This window comes from Cherax quadricarinatus, chromosome 2 (assembly GCF_038502225.1).
Source record: "Cherax quadricarinatus isolate ZL_2023a chromosome 2, ASM3850222v1, whole genome shotgun sequence".
Taxonomy (NCBI): domain Eukaryota; kingdom Metazoa; phylum Arthropoda; class Malacostraca; order Decapoda; family Parastacidae; genus Cherax; species Cherax quadricarinatus.
The window spans coordinates 13,312,967-13,330,631 of NC_091293.1; the positions used below are offsets into that span (position 1 = coordinate 13,312,967).

Here is a 17,665-nt window from a genome sequence, read left to right on the forward strand (position 1 = left end):
ACTCTCTCATTTGCTCTCTTTTTACATTGCTTCACCACTCTCTTAACCTCTCTCTTTTTCTCCATATACTCTTCCCTCCTTGCATCACTTCTACTTTGTAAAAACTTCTCATATGCTAACTTTTTCTCCCTTACTACTCTCTTTACATCATCATTCCACCAATCGCTCCTCTTCCCTCCTGCACCCACTTTCCTGTAACCACAAACTTCTGCTGAACACTCTAACACTACATTTTTAATCCTACCCCATACCTCTTCGACCCCAATGCCTATGCTCTCATTTGCCCATCTATCCTCCAATAGCTGTTTATATCTTACCCTAACTGCCTCCTCTTTTAGTTTATAAACCTTCACCTCTCTCTTCCCTGATGCTTCTATTCTCCTTGTATCCCATCTACCTTTTACTCTCAGTGTAGCTACAACTAGAAAGTGATCTGATATATCTGTGGCCCCTCTATAAACATGTACATCCTGAAGTCTACTCAGCAGTCTTTTATCTACCAATACATAATCCAACAAACTACTGTCATTTCGCCCTACATCATATCTTGTATACTTATTTATCCTCTTTTTCTTAAAATATGTATTACCTATAACTAAACCCCTTTCTACACAAAGTTCAATCAAAGGGCTCCCATTATCATTTACACCTGGCACCCCAAACTTACCTACCACACCCTCTCTAAAAGTTTCTCCTACTTTAGCATTCAGGTCCCCTACCACAATTACTCTCTCACTTGGTTCAAAGGCTCCTATACATTCACTTAACATCTCCCAAAATCTCTCTCTCTCCTCTGCATTCCTCTCTTCTCCAGGTGCATACACGCTTATTATGACCCACTTCTCGCATCCAACCTTTACTTTAATCCACATAATTCTTGAATTTACACATTCATATTCTCTTTTCTCCTTCCATAACTGATCATTTAACATTACTGCTACCCCTTCCTTTGCTCTAACTCTCTCAGATACTCCAGATTTAATCCCATTTATTTCCCCCCACTGAAACTCTCCTACCCCCTTCAGCTTTGTTTCGCTTAGAGCCAGGACATCCAACTTCTTTTCATTCATAACATCAGCAATCATCTGTTTCTTGTCATCCGCACTACATCCACGCACATTTAAGCAACCCAGTTTTATAAAGTTTTTCTTCTTCTCTTTTTTAGTAAATGTATACAGGAGAAGGGGTTACTAGCCCATTGCTCCCAGCATTTTAGTCGCCTCATACGACACGCATGGCTTACGGAGGAAAGATTCTTTTCCACTTCCCCATGGACAATAGAAGAAATAAAAAGGACAAGAGCTATTTAGAAAAAGGGAGAAAAACCTAGATGTATGTATATATATATATGCATGTGCGTGTCTGTGAAGTGTGACCAAAGTGTAAGTAGGAGTAGCAAGATATCCCTGTTATCTAGCGTGTTTATGAGACAGAAAAAGAAACCAGCAATCTTACCATCATGCAAAACAGTTACAGGTTTTTGTTTCACAGTCATCTGGCAGGACGGTAGTACTTCCCTGGGTGGTTGCTGTCTACCAACCTACTACATATATATATATATATATATATATATATATATATATATATATATATATATATATATATATATATATATATATATATATATATATATATATAATGTGTGTGTGTGTGTGTCGTGCCGAATATGTAAAACTGGTCAATTAGCAAGAACTCATTTAAAATTAAGTCATTTCTAAAATTTTCTCTTATACGTTTAAAGACACATTTTATTAATTAACGTTAATGTAAAAAAATTTAATTTTGCATCAAAAGAATCTTAGAAAACTTACCTAGCCTTGTTATAACAAGATCAATTTATTTTAGCCTAAGTCAACTATATATATTTTAGATTTGTTTACAATAATTTAATACTAAACAAACACAGTGAAATATATTTTTTTCGTTAGGTTCAAAATGATTTTGGCGAAATTATTGCATACACAAATTTTCGCTTGACTTATATGGCAAGATGAGCGTTGCTATTTAAGCCAAGATCGCAAGTTCTGCCTATTCGCCACGACATATATATATATATATATATATATATATATATATATATATATATATATATATATATATATATATATATATATATATATATATATATATATATATATATATATATATATATATATATATATAATAACAATAATAATATTATTGTTGAATGTCTAATTGTTCAGGAATGTACCCATGATTGTGTTATCAGTCTACAAATAACATGGCATATTAGAGAAAACTACTCGTGTAACCTTTACACGTGAACCATGTGCAACAAGAAAATGATTATTAACTCTGGAACTCATTTGTAATTTTGTTCTGCATCACGAGCAAAATGAGAGGTGACATCAAGTATTTATGCCCTCCTGGCTCTGGCATACTGTACACTGCTCCCGGTATTTTATTTTTTTTTCACTGGTTGTCAGGTCTCATAAGGAACTGCTCTGCAAGGCAGGTAACTTTACAATTATATTTGACAAGATTCATTTTTCCTTAATGTTGTTGTTAAATTAGTAAAGTAAAGCTATTCATGGGTTTATTCTTGAGTTATGTTAATATTCTCTCACAGTTTACGACATAAAATGAACGACGCTGACCAGTTAAGAAGAGGAATTAATAAAATCAGAGAAATTAGGAATAACACAATAAAAGATACCAATTGTGACAGTAAGAAATCTATTGTCTTCCCCTTTTTTCTCCTTCCTCCAAAAGTTCCGTGTGAATTTTTATTTATATTTTATTTAAAACACACATTACAATAAATGAATAAAAGTATACAGTGTCAGATATTTCACATACAAAAACAATTATGTCCTCATAATCAAAATACTGCAGGTGTTACACTGCTTTTAGAAAAATTCCTCTTCACATGACTCAGCACAACCGCCAACACGTGTGTGAATAACATTACACAATATTATACCCGACATCAATCAAATCATTTCAATTTACAATAATATGTCACCTAGTACACTGCACACACCTGATACATGTAAAATGTCTTTATACAAAAACAAAGGAAAACTGTTCAAGCAATACTAATTAAAAACAGTTCTCATTACCCCTTCCTATCAGCAATATACACATTAATTAAGTACGTGTATTAAAACATTTTTGAGCAGTACCGAGCAGTGCCGAGCAGTACCGAGCAGTACCGAGCAGTACCGAGCAGTGCCGAGCAGTGCCGAGCAGTGCCGAGCAGTGCCGAGCAGTGCCGAGCAGTGCCGAGCAGTGCCGAGCAGTACCCAGCAGTACCGAGCAGTGCCGAGACTGAAACAAGTCTACTCAACTTCATGACTGTCTGTTTTCTCCTGGGACCTTTATCAACACTGTTGGTTTAGCAAGTAAACCTTCATGGGTTTGCCTTGATGCTGGTTTTAAAGGTCACTTAATCGAACCACCTTTAGGTGCTTTTCCCGGATGAATCTGATAACCTTCTATTTCCCAGGAGCTGTATAACTTACTGGCTTATCCATTGTCTTAAACTCACTCATCACAAACTTGGGCACAGGCGGGGCTCGAACCCGGGACGCTGCAGTCTCGGAGCGGTATGCTTAACGCTTTAGTGTTTCGACAGGTGTTTTGCTTTCAGGAGAAGGACTTCCTGTGTGTTGCACGAAGACTTATAGACTTGCGTCTCCGTAATAGTAAATATGTCTAGGAAGTAGTCAGATTTTGTTTCTTATTCTCGGTGTTTTAATGGTTTCTGTAATTTGAATCTAAATTTGCTTGCCTTCTTTTAACGTTTAAATCTTGCAGCCTTCAGCGTATACCTGGAGTATACCTGAAGGGGATCATCGCCCCCGCTGCCCGGTCTGAGACCAGGCCTCATGGTGGATCAGGGTCGGATCAACCAGGCTGTTACTGCTGGCCACACGCAAACTGACGTGCGAACTACAGCCCGGCTGGTCAGTTACTGACTTTCGGTGCCTGTCTAGTACCTTCTTGAAGACAGCCAGGGGTCTATTGGTAATCTCCCTTATGTATGCTGATAGGCAGTTGAGCAGTCTTGGGCCCCTGACACTTACTGTGTTGTCTCTCAGCATACTCGTGGCGCCCCTGCTTTTCATTGGGGGAATGTTTCATCTCCTACTGAGTCTTTTCCTTTCATGTGAAAGTTTGGCACCAATCCCTCATGAATTTTCCAAGTGTATATTATCATGTATCTTTCTCGCCTGCGTTCCAGGGAATACAAATCAAGGGACTTCAACCGTTCCCAGTAATATAGGTGCTTTATTGTAATTATGTGTGCCGTGAAAGTTCTTTGTACACTCTGCAGGTCAGTAATTTCGCCTGCCTTGAAGGGGGCAGTTAGTGTTCAGTAGTATTCATCCTAGAGAGAACAAGCGATTTGAAGAGAATCGTTATGGGCTTGGCGTCCCTAGTTTTGAAAGTTTTCAATATCCCTCCTATCACTTTTCTAGCAGATGCGGTAGATACATTGTTGTGGTCTTTGGAGGTGAGATTCTCTGACATTATCACTCCCAGATCCTTCGCTCTAGTGTATGGTTAGAATTTGGTTTAGAAAGACACGTAAGCAAACACTATAACATATTTATTATAGAAGTGATCAAGGTTCCAGGACCGAAACGTTTTCTAATAAATATGTTATAGTGTTTGCTTACGTGTCTTTCTAAACCAACTTGTCGGTATTTATTACCAAGGTTTATACCATGGTTAGAATTTGTTGTATAACCTGATAGAGTTTTAATTTCCTCAAGTTTTCCATATCTGAGTAGTTGAAATTTCTCCATTGAACTTCATATTATTTGAAGATTTGGTTGAAGTCCGCTGTGAGTCTTGCGGTGTCGTCGATGGAGGTCACTGTCATGGCAATTTGGGTGTCATCTGTAAAGGAAGACACAGTTTGCATCTCTATGTCAGATATGAGGATGAGGAATATGATTAGAGCGAGTACTGTGCCTTGTGGAACAGAGCTGTTCATCGTAACTGCCTCAGACTTTACTCTGTTTACTATTACTCTTTGTGTTCTATTTATTAGGAAGTTATAGATCAATCAACCAACTTTTCCTCTTATTCCTTTATCACGCATTTGTGCACTATTACACCATGGTCACACTTGTCGAAGGTTTTCGCAAAGTCTGTGTATACTACATCTGCATTTTGTTTATCCTCTACAGCATCCAGGACCTTGGCATGTTCTAGAAGCTGAAACAGGCAGGAGCGACCTGCTTTAAACCCGTGTTGCCTTAGGTTGTGTAACTGATTGGTATCTAGGTGGTTGGTGATGTTGCTACTTAAAACCATATTAAAGATTTTAATGATATGCGATGTGAGTGCTATCGGTCTGTAGTTCTTTGCAAATGTTTTACTGCCACTTTCAGTAGAGTGGGGCTATGTCTGTTGCTTTTAGCGAACGTGGGATGACCCCCGTGTCCATGCTCCCTCTCCTTAGAATACTGAAGGCACATGACGGGGCTTCTTGCAGTTCTCGATGAACACGGAATTCCATGAGTCTGAGCCTGGGGCAGAGTGCATGGGCATGCCATTTATTGTCTTTTCAAAGTTTTGGGGTGTAAGGATAATATCAGAGATTTTTGAGATGATCAGATTTTGGGTCTCAGTCACAAAGAATTCATTTAGATCGTCGACCCTTAGTCTGGTTAACGGCTCACTGAAAAATGAGTCGTACTGGGACTTTATTATCTCACTCATTTCTTTGCTGTTATCTGTGTAGGTCCCATCTCGCTTAAGAAGGGGCCCAATATTGGATGTTGTTTTACCCTCAGATTTGGCATAAGAGAAGCAGTGTTCTTTTATTCAGTTTCCTTTATGGCTTTTAGTTCTTCCTGAGATTCTTGTCTCCTGTAAGATTCCTTAAGCTTAAGTTCGATATCTTCTATTTCTCTAACCAGTTCCTCCCTTTGTATTACAGATATATTGGCTCCTGTCTGCAGCTCTGTGATTCTCCGCCTTCGCCTGTATAAGGAGCATCTTTCTCTTTCTAGTTTACATCTTCTTTTTCTTTTCCTTAATGAACTGTGCCTTGAGCAGACCTCAAGTGCCACAGAATTATTTTTTTCTAGACAAAGATTCGGATACGGGTTGTTTAGGATATCTTTCCAGCTTGTTTAATTTAGAACATGGTTGATTTGTTCCTATTGAATAGTTTTGTTACTGATGTTGAATTTTGTGAAGGCACCCTCGTAAGTGATCACATTTTGCTGGTCAGGAGCCCTGTGCACACATGTCTGTACCTCTTTTATATGGTGATCTGGGTGAATTGTCTTTGATATGGTTATATCACGTATCAGATCGTCGTTGTTAGTGAAGATGAAGTCCAGCATATTCTCTAGTCATGTAGGCTCTAATATTTGCTGGTTTAAAGTGAATCTGGTACAAAGATTTAAAAGCTCATGCGTATGTGAATTTTCATCTGAATTGCCTCCTGGGGTGATCTCTGTTAAAATATTATTTGCTACACTCCTCCATTTTACGTGTCTCATAACATTGTATCAGTTGTATCTGCTAGAAAAATGACAGAATGGATAATGAGAACCTTCAAAACTAGGGATACCAAGCCCATGATAACACTCTTCAGGTTACTAGTTCTATTCAGGCTGGAACATTGCTGCACACCAACAGCACCTTTCAAGGCAGGTAAAACTGCAGACCTAGAAAGCGTACAGAGAACCTTCACGGCACACATACCTACCTGGAGTCTACCTCCCGGTGGATCAGGGCCTGATCACCGAGGCTGTTGCTGCTGGCCACACGCAATCCAACGTACGAACCACAGCCCGGCTGATCCGGCACCGTCTTTAGGTATCTGTCCAGCTCCCTCTTGAAGACAACCAGGGGTCTTCCCGTAATGCCCCTTATTGCTGGTGGGAGGCTGTTGAACAGTCTTGGGCCCCGGACACTTATTGTGTTTTCTCTTAGTGTACCAGTGACGCCTCTACTTTTCACTGGGGGTATGTTGCATCGCCTGCCAAGTCTTTTGCTTTCGTATGGAGTGATTGCTGTGTGCATATTAGGGACCAGTCCCTCCAGAATCTTCCAGGTGTAGATTACGATATATCTCTCTCGCCTGCGCTCTAGTGAGTACAAGTCAAGTGCTTCCAGGCGCTCCCAGTAGTTAAGGTGTTTGATGGAACTTATACGTGCAGTAAAGGTTCTCTGTACATTCTCTAGCTCTGCAATTTCACCTGCCTTGAATGGGGATGTTAATGTACAGCAGTATTCCAGCCTAGAAAGAATAAGTGATTTAAAAAGGATCATCATTGGCTTAGCATCTCTTGTCTTGAATGTTCTCATTACCCATCCTATCAGTTACCTAGCAGATGTGATAGTGGCATTGTTGTGGTCCTTGAAGGTGAGGTTTTCGGACATTACCACACTCAGGTCCTTCACATTACTTTTCCTCTCTATCGTGTGATTGGAGTTTGTAATATACTCAGTTCTAGTTATTATTTCCTCCAGTTTTCCATAACGGAGTAGTTGGAATTTGTCTTCATTGAACATCATATTGTTCTCTGTTGCCCATTGGAAAACTTGGTTTATATCTTCTTGGAGCTTTGCCGTGTCCTCAATGGATGACACTCTCATGCAGATCCTAGTATCGTCTGCAAAAGATGATATAGTGCTGTGGTTTACATCTCTGTCTATGTCTGATATGAGAATAAGGAACAGGATAGGTGCGAGTACTGTGCCTTGTGGGACAGAGCTCTTCACTATGGCAGCATCTGATTTAACTCTGTTTACCACTACTCTTTGTGTGCGATTGGTTAGAAAGTTGAAGATCCATCTGCCTACTTCGCCGGTTATCCCTTTAGCACGCATTTTGTGTGCTATTACACCATGGTCGCACTTGTCAAAGGCTTTTGCAGAGTCTGTGTATACTACAACCGCATTCTGTTTGTTTTCCAGTGCATCTAGGACCATGTCATAGTGGTCAAGCAGTTGTGAAAGGCAGGAGCGACCTGCTCTGAAACCATGTTGCTATGGGTTGTGCAATTTTTGGGAGTCCAGGTGGTTTGCTATCCTGCTTCTTAGAACTCTTTGCGATAAAACGCCTCAGTTACTGGGAACGCTTGAAGTTCCTCAACCTGTACTCCCTAGAACACAGGCGGGAGAGATACATGATTGTTATACACTTGAAAGATCCTAGAGGAATTAGTACTAAATTGCACAGGGGTGCCACGATAAGAGACAAGACAGTAACTGTCAGTGGCCCAAGACTGTTCAACTGCCTCCCAGCATACATAATACTAATAGACCCCTGGCTGTCTTCAAGAAGGCACTGGACAGGCACCTAAAGTCAGTACTTGACCAGCCTGGCTGTGGTTCGTACGTCGGGTTACATGCGACTAACAGTAACAGCCTCATTGATCAGGCCCTGATCCACCATGAGGCCTGGTCACAGACCGGGCCGCGGGGTCATTGACCCCCGAAATCCTCTCCAGGTATACAATTATTGTATTATTCAAATTTACCTATGCTGAATTTGTAAAAATTCAAAAATTTCCACAGTATTTTTATTTCTACACGAACTTGTACAAGGTCAACAAGTCTAACTCTCATTTTGCGGCATCAACTGTATCACATTTACAATGAGCCACTGTACTTCATATTACTCCTCAAAGAACTACGATAGGTCAATATCTTTGCAAACTCCGTCAACTAAAGGTATTCTTACTAGATATAAACAAGTACTTGTTTCCACTGTCTCTCGAACACTCTCATCACCCAGGCAGTGTCTCGTGAAAACTCTCATCACCAAGGCAGTGTCTCGTGAACACTGTCATCACCCAGGCAGTGTCTCGTGAACACTCTCATCACCCAGGTAGTGTCTCGTGAAAACTCTCATCACCAAGGCAGTGTCTCGTGAACACTGTCATCACCCAGGCAGTGTCTCGTGAACACTCTCATCACCCAGGTAGTGTCTCGTGAACACTCTCATCACCCAGGTAGTGTCTCGTGAAAACTCTCATCACCAAGGCAGTGTCTCGTGAACACTGTCATCACCCAGGCAGTGTCTCGTGAACACTCTCATCACCCAGGTAGTGTCTCGTGAAAACTCTCATCACCAAGGCAGTGTCTCGTGAACACTGTCATCACCCAGGCAGAGTCTCGTGAACACTCATCACCCAGGCACTGTCTCATGGACACTCTCATAATGAACATCAAAAATGGTACACAATACCGACAGGTTGGTAGGTAAGACACATAGGCAACAGTTAGGCAACTTTATTCCGAAACGTTTCGCCTACACAGTAGGCTTCTTCAGTCGAATACAGAAAGTAGGCAGGAACAGTACAGATGTGAAGACGATGTAATCAGTCCATCACCCTTGAAGTCGTAGAATTTGAGGTTTTCAGTCCCTCGGCCTGGAGAAGTTCAGTTCCATAGTCAGGAACTATCTATGGAACTGAACTTCTCCAGGCCAAGGGACTGACAACCTCAAATTCTACGACTTCAAGGGTGATGGACTGATTACATCGTCTTCACATCTCTATTGTTCCTGCCTACTTTCTGTATTCGACTGAAGAAGCCTACTGTGTAGGCGAAACGTTTCGGAATAAAGTTGCCTAACTGTTGCCTATGTGTCTTACCTACCAACACTCTCATAACCCAGGAAGTGTCTCGTGAACACACTCATCACCCAGGCAGTGTCTCGTGAACACACTCATCACCCAGGCAGTGTCTCGTGAACACTCTCATCACCCAGGCAGAGTCTCGTGAACAATCTCATCGCCCAGGCAGTGTCTCGTGAACACTCTCACTCACCCAGGCAGTGTCTCATGAACACTGTCATCACCCAGGCAGTGTCTCGTGAACACTGTCATCACCCAGGCAGTGTCTCGTGAACACACTCACTCACCTAGGCAGTGTCTCGTGAACACTGTCATCACCCAGGCAGAGTCTCGTGAACACTCATCACCCAGGCAGTGTCTCATGAACACTCTCATAACCCAGGCAGTGTCTCGTGAACACACTCATCACCCAGGCAGTGTCTCGTGAACACACTCATCACCCAGGCAGTGTCTCGTGAACACCTCATTCACCCAGGCAGTATTTCGTGAACACTCTCACTCACCAAGGCAGTGTCTCGTGAACACACTCATCACTCAGGCAGTGTCTCGTGAACACTCTCATCACCCAGGCAGAGTCTCGTGAACAATCTCATCACCCAGGCAGTGTCTCGTGAACACTCTCACTCACCCAGGCAGTCTCGTGAACACTCTCATCACCCAGGCAGTGTCTCATGAACACTGTCATCACCCAGGCAGTGTCTCATGAACACTGTCATCACCCAGGCAGTGTCTCGTGAACACTCACTCACCTACGCAGTGTCTCGTGAACACTGTCATCACCCAGGCAGTGTCTCGTGAACACTCTCATCACCCAGGCAGTGTCTCATGAACACTGTCATCACCCAGGCAGTGCCTCGTGAACACTGTCATTACCCAGGCAGTGTCTCGTGAACACACATCACCCAGGCAGTGTCTAGTGAACACTCTCATCACCAGGCAGTGTCTCATGAACACTCTCATAACCCAGGCAGTGTCTCGTGAACACACTCATCACCCAGGAAGTGTCTCGTGAACACTCTCACTCATCCAAGCAGTATTTCGTGAACACTCTCACTCACACAGGCAGTGTCTCGAGAACACTCTCATCACCCAGGCAGAGTCTCGTGAACACTCTCATCACCCAGGCAGTGTCTCATGAACACTGTCATTACCCAGGCAGTGTCTCGTGAACACTCATCACCCAGGCAGTGTCTCGTGAACACACTCATCACACAGGCAGTGTCTCGTGAACACCTCACTCACCCAGGCAGTATTTCGTGAACACTCTCACTCACCAAGGCAGTGTCTCGTGAACACTCTCATCACCTAGGCAGTGTCTCGTGAACACTCTCATCACTCAGGCAGTGTCTCGTGAACACTCTGACTCTCCCAGGCAGTGTCTCGTGAACACTCTCACTCACCCAGGCAGTGTCTTGTGAACACTCTCACTCACCCAGGCAGTGTCTCGTGAACACTCTCGTCACCCAGGCAGTGTCTCGTGAACACTCTAACTCACCAAGGCAGTGTCTCGTGAACACTCTCACCCAGGCAGTGTCTCGTGAACACTTTCCTCACCCATGCAGTGTCTCGTGAACACTCTCACTCACCCAGGCGGTGTCTCGTGAACACTCTCATCACCCAGGCAGTGTCTCGTGAACACTCTCATAACCTAGGCAGTGTCTCGTGAACACTTTCCTCACCCATGCAGTGTCTCGTGAACACTCTCACTCACCCAGGCAGTGTATCGTGAACACTCTCATAACCTAGGCAGTGTCTCGTGAACACTATCATCACCCAGGTAGTATCTCGTGAACACTCTCACTCACCCAGGCGGTGTCTCGTGAACACTCTCATCACCTAGGTAGTGCCTCGTGAACACTCTCATCATTCAGGCAGTGTCTCGTGAACACTCTAACTCACACAGGCAGTGTCTCTTGAACACTCTCACTCACCCAGGCAGTGTCTCGTGAACACTATCATCACCCAGGCAGTGTCTCGTGAACACTCTCACTCACCCAGACAGTGTCTCGTGACCACTCTCACTCACCCAGGCAGTGTATCGTGAACACTATCATCACCCAGGCAGTGTCTCGTGAACACTCTCACTCACCCAGACAGTGTCTCGTGACCACTCTCACTCACCCAGGCAGTGTATCGTGAACACTATCATCACCCAGGCAGTGTCTCGTGAACACTCTCACCAAGGCAGTGTCTCGTGAACACTCTCACTCACCCAGGCAGTGTCTCGTGAGCACTCTCACTCACCCACGCAGTGTATAGTGAACACTATCATCTCCCAGGCAGTGTCTCGTGAACACGCTCACTAACCCAGGCAGTGTCTCGTGAACACTCTCACTCACCCAGGCAGTTTTTCGTGAACACTCTCACTCACCCAGGCAGTGTCTCGTGAACACTCTCACTCACACAGGCAGAGTCTAATGAACATTCTCAACCAGGTACTGTCTCGTGAACACTCTCACTCACCCAGGCAGTGTCTCGTGAACACCCTCATCACCCAGGTAGTGTCTCGTGAACACTATCATCACCCAGGAAGTGTCTCGCGAACACTCTCCTCACCCAGGCAGTATCCCGTGAACATTCTCATCACCAAGGCAGTGTCTCGTGAACACTATCATCACCCAGGCAGTGTCTCGTGAACACTCTCCCTCAACCATGCAGTGTCTCGTGAACACTCTCACTCACCCAGTGTCTCGTGAACACTCTCACTCTCCCAGACAGTGTCTTGTAAACACTCTCATCCCCCAGGCAGTGTCTCGTGAACACACTCACCCAGGCAGTGTCTCGTGAACACACTCACTCACCCAGGCAGTGTCTCGTGAACACTCTTGTCACCCAGGCAGTGTCCCGTGAACATACTCATCACCCAGGCAGTGTCTCACGACCACTCTCATCACATAGGCAGAGTGTCGCTAACACTCTCCTCACCCAGGCAGTGCCTCGCTAACACTCTCCTCACCCAGGCAGTTATCGCTAACACTCTCCTCACAAGGCAGTGTCTCGCGAACACTCTCCTCGTCCATGTAGTGTCTCGTGAACACAATCATCTCCCAGGCAGTGTCTCTTAAACACACTCATCACCCAGGAAGTGTTTCATGAACACTCTCATCTCCCAGGCAGTGCCTCGTGAACACACTCATCACCCAGGGAGTGTCTCGTGAACACTCTCCCTCACCCTGGTAGTGTCTCGTGAACACTCTCACTCACCCAGGCAGTGTCTCGTAAGGACTCTGGTCACTCAGGCAGTGTCTCGTGAACACACTCACTCACCCACGAAGTGTCTCGTGAACACTGTCACCCAGCCAGTGTCTCTTGAACACTCTCACTCACCCAGGCAGTGTCTCGTAAGGACTCTCGTCACTCAGGCAGTGTCTCGTGAACTCACTCACTCACCCAGGAAGTGTCTCGTGAACACTCTCACCCAGGCAGTGTCTCGTGAACACTCTCACTCACCCAGGCAGTGTCTCGTGAGGACTCTCGTCACTCAGGCAGTGTCTCGTGAACACACTCACTCACCCAGGCAGTGTCTCGTGAACGCTCTCATCCAGGCAGTGTCTCGTGAAAACTGTCATCATCCAGGCAGTGCCTCGTGAACACTCTCACTCACCCAGGCAGTGTCTCGTGAACACTCGTGTCACCCACGCAGTGTCTCGTGAACACTCTCATCACCCAGGATGTGTCTCGTGAACACTCTCACTCACGCAGGCAGTGTCTCGTGGACTCTCACCCAGTGTCTCGTGAGCACACTCACTCACTCAGGCAGTGTCTCGTGAACACTCTCACCCAGGCAGTGTCTCGTGAACGCTCTCGTCACCCAGGGAGTGTCTCGTGAACACTATCATCACCCAGGTAGTGTCTCGTGAACACGCTCACTCACCCAGGCAGTGTCTCGTGAACACTCACTCACCCAGGCAGTGTCTCGTGAACGCTCTCGTCACCCAGGGAGTGTCTCGTGAACACTCTCATTCACCCAGGCAGTGTCTCGTGAACACTCTCACTCTCCCAGGCAGTGTATCGTGAACACTACAATCTCCCAGGCAGTGTCTCGTGAACACGCTCACTAACCCAGGCAGTGTCTCGTGAACACTCTCACTCATCCAGGTTGTGTCTCGTGAACACTCTCGTCACCCAGGCAGTGTCTCCTAAACACTCTCACTCACCCAGGCAGTGTCTCGTGAACACTCTCGTCACCAAGGCAGTGTCTCCTGAACACTCTCACTCACCCAGGCAATGTCTAGTGAACACTCTCAACCAGGTAGTGTCTAGTGAACACTCTCACTCACCCAGGCAGTGTCTCGTGAACACGCTAATCACCCAGGAAGTGTCTCGTGAGGCCTATTATCACCCAGGAAGTGTCTCGTGAAAACTCTCATCACACAGGCAGTATCTCGTGAACATTCTCATCACCAAGGCAGTGTCTCGTGAAGACTATCATCACCCAGGCAGTGTCTCGTGAACACGCTCACTCACCCAGGCAGTGTCTCGTGAACACTCACTCACCCAGGCAGTATCTCGTGAACACTCTCATTCACACAGGCAGTGTCTCGTTAACACTCTCGTCACCCAGGCAGTGTCTCGTGAACACTCTCCCTCAACCATGCAGTGTCTCGTGAACACTCACTCACCCAGGCAGTGTCTCGTGAACGCTCTCATCACCCAGGCAGTGTCTCGCGAACACTATCATCACCCAGGCAGTGTCTCGTGAACACTCTCACTCACCCAGGCAGTGTCTTGTGAACACTCTTATCTCCCAGGCAGTGTCTCGCGACACTCTCACGCAGGCAGTGTCTCTTGAACACTCTAACTCACCAAGGCAGTGTCTCGTGAACACTCTCACCCAGGCAGTGTCTCGTGAACACTTTCCTCACCCATGCAGTGTCTCGTGAACACTCTCACTCACCCAGGCGGTGTCTCGTGAACACTCTCATCACCCAGGCAGTGTCTCGTGAACACTCTCATAACCTAGGCAGTGTATCGTGAACACTTTCCTCACCCATGCAGTGTCTCGTGAACACTCTCACTCACCCAGGCAGTGTATCGTGAACACTCTCATAACCCAGGCAGTGTCTCGTGAACACTCTCATAACCTAGGCAGTGTCTCGTGAACACTATCATCACCCAGGTAGTATCTCGTGAACACTCTCACTCACCCAGGCGGTGTCTCGTGAACACTCTCATCACCTAGGTAGTGCCTCGTGAACACTCTCATCATTCAGGCAGTGTCTCGTGAACACTCTAACTCACACAGGCAGTGTCTCTTGAACACTCTCACTCACCCAGGCAGTGTCTCGTGAACACTATCATCACCCAGGCAGTGTCTCGTGAACACTCTCACTCACCCAGACAGTGTCTCGTGACCACTCTCACTCACCCAGGCAGTGTATCGTGAACACTATCATCACCCAGGCAGTGTCTCGTGAACACTCTCACTCACCCAGACAGTGTCTCGTGACCACTCTCACTCACCCAGGCAGTGTATCGTGAACACTATCATCACCCAGGCAGTGTCTCGTGAACACTCTCACCAAGGCAGTGTCTCGTGAACACTCTCACTCACCCAGGCAGTGTCTCGTGAGCACTCTCACTCACCCACGCAGTGTATAGTGAACACTATCATCTCCCAGGCAGTGTCTCGTGAACACGCTCACTAACCCAGGCAGTGTCTCGTGAACACTCTCACTCACCCAGGCAGTTTTTCGTGAACACCCTCACTCACCCAGGCAGTGTCTCGTGAACACTCTCACTCACACAGGCAGAGTCTAATGAACATTCTCAACCAGGTACTGTCTCGTGAACACTCTCACTCACCCAGGCAGTGTCTCGTGAACACGCTCATCGCCCAGGTAGTGTCTCGTGAACACTATCATCACCCAGGAAGTGTCTCGCGAACACTCTCCTCACCCAGGCAGTATCCCGTGAACATTCTCATCACCAAGGCAGTGTCTCGTGAACACTATCATCACCCAGGCAGTGTCTCGTGAACACTCTCCCTCAACCATGCAGTGTCTCGTGAACACTCTCAGTCACCCAGTGTCTCGTGAACACTCTCACTCTCCCAGACAGTGTCTTGTAAACACTCTCATCCCCCAGGCAGTGTCTCGTGAACACACTCACCCAGGCAGTGTCTCGTGAACACACTCACTCACCCAGGCAGTGTCTCGTGAACACTCTTGTCACCCAGGCAGTGTCCCGTGAACATACTCATCACCCAGGCAGTGTCTCACGACCACTCTCATCACATAGGCAGAGTGTCGCTAACACTCTCCTCACCCAGGCAGTGCCTCGCTAACACTCTCCTCACCCAGGCAGTTATCGCTAACACTCTCCTCACAAGGCAGTGTCTCGCGAACACTCTCCTCGTCCATGTAGTGTCTCGTGAACACAATCATCTCCCAGGCAGTGTCTCTTAAACACACTCATCACCCAGGAAGTGTTTCATGAACACTCTCATCTCCCAGGCAGTGCCTCGTGAACACACTCATCACCCAGGGAGTGTCTCGTGAACACTCTCCCTCACCCTGGTAGTGTCTCGTGAACACTCTCACTCACCCAGGCAGTGTCTCGTAAGGACTCTGGTCACTCAGGCAGTGTCTCGTGAACACACTCACTCACCCACGAAGTGTCTCGTGAACACTGTCACCCAGCCAGTGTCTCTTGAACACTCTCACTCACCCAGGCAGTGTCTCGTAAGGACTCTCGTCACTCAGGCAGTGTCTCGTGAACTCACTCACTCACCCAGGAAGTGTCTCGTGAACACTCTCACCCAGGCAGTGTCTCGTGAACACTCTCACTCACCCAGGCAGTGTCTCGTGAGGACTCTCGTCACTAAGGCAGTGTCTCGTGAACACACTCACTCACCCAGGCAGTGTCTCGTGAACGCTCTCATCCAGGCAGTGTCTCGTGAAAACTGTCATCATCCAGGCAGTGCCTCGTGAACACTCTCACTCACCCAGGCAGTGTCTCGTGAACACTCGTGTCACCCACGCAGTGTCTCGTGAACACTCTCATCATCCAGGATGTGTCTCGTGAACACTCTCACTCACGCAGGCAGTGTCTCGTGGACTCTCACCCAGTGTCTCGTGAGCACACTCACTCACTCAGGCAGTGTCTCGTGAACACTCTCACCCAGGCAGTGTCTCTTGAACGCTCTCGTCACCCAGGGAGTGTCTCGTGAACACTATCATCACCCAGGTAGTGTCTCGTGAACACGCTCACTCACCCAGGCAGTGTCTCGTGAACACTCACTCACCCAGGCAGTGTCTCGTGAACGCTCTCGTCACCCAGGGAGTGTCTCGTGAACACTCTCATTCACCCAGGCAGTGTCTCGTGAACACTCTCACTCTCCCAGGCAGTGTATCGTGAACACTACAATCTCCCAGGCAGTGTCTCGTGAACACGCTCACTAACCCAGGCAGTGTCTCGTGAACACTCTCACTCATCCAGGTTGTGTCTCGTGAACACTCTCGTCACCCAGGCAGTGTCTCCTAAACACTCTCACTCACCCAGGCAGTGTCTCGTGAACACTCTCGTCACCAAGGCAGTGTCTCCTGAACACTCTCACTCACCCAGGCAATGTCTAGTGAACACTCTCAACCAGGTAGTGTCTCGTGAACACTCTCACTCACCCAGGCAGTGTCTCGTGAACACGCTAATCACCCAGGAAGTGTCTCGTGAGGCCTATTATCACCCAGGAAGTGTCTCGTGAAAACTCTCATCACACAGGCAGTATCTCGTGAACATTCTCATCACCAAGGCAGTGTCTCGTGAAGACTATCATCACCCAGGCAGTGTCTCGTGAACACGCTCACTCACCCAGGCAGTGTCTCGTGAACACTCACTCACCCAGGCAGTATCTCGTGAACACTCTCATTCACACAGGCAGTGTCTCGTTAACACTCTCGTCACCCAGGCAGTGTCTCGTGAACACTCTCCCTCAACCATGCAGTGTCTCGTGAACACTCACTCACCCAGGCAGTGTCTCGTGAACGCTCTCATCACCCAGGCAGTGTCTCGCGAACACTATCATCACCCAGGCAGTGTCTCGTGAACACTCTCACTCACCCAGGCAGTGTCTTGTGAACACTCTTATC

General features: G+C 46.5%; 1 pseudogene; it reads right to left on the reverse strand.

The window, feature by feature from the left end:
* Nucleotides 1-5,798: 5,798 nt before the first annotated feature.
* The window catches only part of LOC128703891 (uncharacterized), a 33,358-nt pseudogene continuing 21,491 nt past the window's right edge, over nucleotides 5,799-17,665 (reverse strand).